Source organism: Cynoglossus semilaevis, chromosome 14 (genome assembly GCF_000523025.1).
Source record: "Cynoglossus semilaevis isolate Cse_v1.0 chromosome 14, Cse_v1.0, whole genome shotgun sequence".
Lineage (NCBI taxonomy): Eukaryota > Metazoa > Chordata > Actinopteri > Pleuronectiformes > Cynoglossidae > Cynoglossus > Cynoglossus semilaevis.
The window spans coordinates 26,218,653-26,222,258 of NC_024320.1; positions in this window are offsets into that span (position 1 = coordinate 26,218,653).

Consider the following 3,606-nt stretch of genomic DNA (forward strand, 5'->3'; position numbering starts at 1 on the left):
ACAGGATCCTGTTGTTCGTTTGGAGTTTAGATCAGCTTTAAATACATGAAACATTGTTTTCCTTTTCTTTCACCTGGTTCCCCCTGGTGCTGCTTCTGTACTAGTCCCCCTGGTGCTGTTTTTGTAACACCGTTCCAGTTTGACTTAAGAGAAAGAAGTTTCATCCAGAACTACTTCTAAGACCATTAGATCAGCGTTTGCTCTGGGGTCCTGCAGAGCTGTTAGAACATGTCATCAAATGACCACAGAAGGGTTTGAATCTCACTTTTAAAAAGTTGTTCAAACCCTGAAGATAAGCTGGCAAACTTAAAAAAAAAAGACTAGCTGTGAGATAAACACAAACAGGGAGAAGTTGGCAAATAAAAACCACTGATGAAGCAAAGAGAAAGGAATGACTGCACTAATGAGAAAAAGCAGCAGGGAAAAGGACGGTGGGAGGAAGGAGAAGGAGGAGACGCTGAGGCACAGACGTCCGACTGAAGTCACACTCTATCTTCTTCTTTGACTTATTATTGGCTGCTCCCGCCACAGCCAATCACCTGCCTCCATCAAATGTGTTTTTTAAACCCTTGCACCAAAAATGAATGTTTCCAAAAATACCCCCACCATAAGATCACAGCCGTGATAGAAGCTCAGGATGGAACAGACAAACACAGTGAGCCAAAAATAAGACTTTGGATCCAGATCAGGAACCACATCTACCATTAACTGCTGTTTGGAGTAAAAATATTCCTTAAGGAACGCTTCACAGTTTCCTTCTAAGCCTTTGTATACTCTCCTTTCATTTCCTGCAGAGACGTTGTTGATTGTTGGTGAAGCTCCGACCGTGAGCCGTCACTCATCTGGGATGGAAACGTCTGTCTTTTCACCCTGGACTTCAATAAAATTCTGGATTCTCATGGTGTTTATAATAATCCTGGTAATAAAAGCACAATTATATTTTCATTCCAATGTGGTCAGATGTCACGTCTGATTCAGCTGTTGGACAGTTGTAACTCAGACACGTTGGACATAAATTCAGATGCTGTGACTGGGAGCAGATCTCCACAAGTGGCTGGAAAATCACTGGTCTTGCATGAACTTCCTTTTATGTCATAGTGACAAAATCTTTAGCACCAATAAATTAACGTAATTTATGTGAACAGAGACTGATATTTGGCTAAAAGTAAAGGAAAGAAATGCCTTGGTTTTATTGGGATAGTAGTAAAAAGTAAAAAAAAAAAAAAAAAAAGGAAAAAGTCATTAAAACTTTTATGTCTGAGGTTTTCACTCTTTAAATCTGATCATGGTTTGAAGTCCAAGGCTTAGATCATTTATTGACTCCAAAGTGTGGCATATGGTTTTAGAAAGACGGGGAAATGATAAAGACAGAGACAGGAGGACGGAGGACGGAGACGGACAAAGTCGTATTCAGGTTATATTCACCATCAAACCAAACCACCACGTGGATGGTGATGAATCAACATGTCAACATCGACACTTTTTATTTGGTAAACTCAACGCAATGTTGACATTTTTGATCACATTTGACTGAACATCAAGTAGAAAAGTTACCAACTACTAACTAGTGCTGATAATTGACTTCTATTGTTCTAACGCAGGTCGGTGTATTTGGGTAAATGTGTGTTATTTAAGAACGTTAGCTTGTTTTGGCTAGTTCTCAGTAAAGTTAATTGCGATACATTTTTCATTTTCTGACTTCCACGGTGTTCTCTTCACTTTCATGCCCTTGTACCTTTGTTCGTTGTTTTCTCGTTATATTTGTGAATCTGAGATGAAAACCTGATTCATTTTTGCCTGAGCACAGATTTTTCTGCTGCTGCTTCTCTTTTTATTGCTTCCTAACACAAAAAGCTGGAATGAATTTTGGATTCTTTTTTTTTTCTTTTTTTTCCTCAAGGCCAACATACAAAATCCGTCCACCCCTGAGGTTCTAAATGAGGAATTTAAATCCAGGGTCGTCTCCTGTGCACACTCAGCCTCCGAAGCTCGCTGAAAAACTCTGAATAAATGACTGGAGTTTAGGCTAATTTCTTGTGTTGCTAACACCCACACAGAGAACGAATCACCTCGCAGCATCTTGATGTATGTACTTCTACTGTGGGCCTTTTATCAAAGTGAGGCTGTAAAGAAGCACAGGTGTGATTTAAATCCCAGCCTCATCTGCAGCAGAGACACCAGGTTTAATGAGGAACGCTGCCGTGTTTTTCTGCTCTGCAGGGAGAACCTGCTGGAACCTTTTGTCACTTCTTCTACTTTGAAAAATAAAGTAATAATATTAAGGGTGACATTCTATTTGGAAAGAAAGTCTCTTGAAATATATCTTCAGTCTCTTAGACACGTGTCAGACAACATGGACAAATGTATTAAAATATGAAGTTTGCTGTTCATCGAGGGAAACTTTTAATCAAAAGTCATTCAATCATTTGAACAAGTATGTGAAAAAAAACATTTCTTTGCTTTCACTAATTACCTATCAAGTTGTTTTAGATCAATTCCTTCAGTCATCTCCATTTAATATACTGGTGGTGTGCTCAAAGTGTTGGTCCTGGGTCCCTGACTGGTCCTCATTAATCATCTTTCAGCCGTCAGCGCCGCGTTCATCAGATTAGATTGAACCTTATTGATCCCACGCTGGGGAAACTGTTGAAACTTAATTATCTAGAAGATGACACCCCTCCCCCACCACCAGGGGGGGGTCAGGTTCTGATTTTCCTCAGGTTTTCACAGATATAGACACTGGCAAAACAGACTTCCTTTTTAACAGGAACAAAATTAACGACGTCAAATTTTCACTCTGACCGATGTATGAATCTACGTAATCTATCAATCGTCTATCGATCGACAACGATCCGATTCCTTGTTTTTCCCTCCAGACTGCAGCAGCTGCCACTGGTAACAGAACACCACACAGACGGGCTTGGATCCAGACTGGATCATCTAGTAACTTCTACTGTGATTCTCTTCCGTCCGTTTTAAATACGACTTCTGCTTGAATATTCTGCTGAACAAGAAAACCTTCTCCACATCCAGTCTTGATTCTCACGGTGAAGGCGACCCATAATCGTGTCTGTATCTGACTTCATTCATATCATCACTCCTGACCGTGACCTCACATCTTCTTCTTCTGTACATTTTGTCATCCCTTCTGTTCAACACACGGCTGCCAGAAAAACTCGACTGTTTGAATTCAAAACATTATCAGGATTCACTTCACAGCTAAGGTTTCTGGGATGCTTTTATATTTAATTCTGCGATGGCACATATTGTGTATGTATTGAGTTAATGTCAGTAAAGTGATTTGACTGTACAATGAAAATAAGTTTATTTTCCAACATGTTGAATATTCACATCACCACGGAGAAGTGAAATGTCTCATTTCAATTGTTAATGCTGATCTTTCCAACAGGCAGGAGAACGCGGCTTCATTTAAATACAGTCGTTCTGTGCAGAACTAGAGTGAACAGATACACTGTGTACAAAGTACTTCTTCTTTTTCTTTCGGCTTTGTCCTTTTTTTCAGGAGTTGCTCCAGCAAATGATTGATTTCCATCTCTCCCTGTTCTCTGCATCTCCTCCTCTGACTCCAACTATCTGCATGTCCTC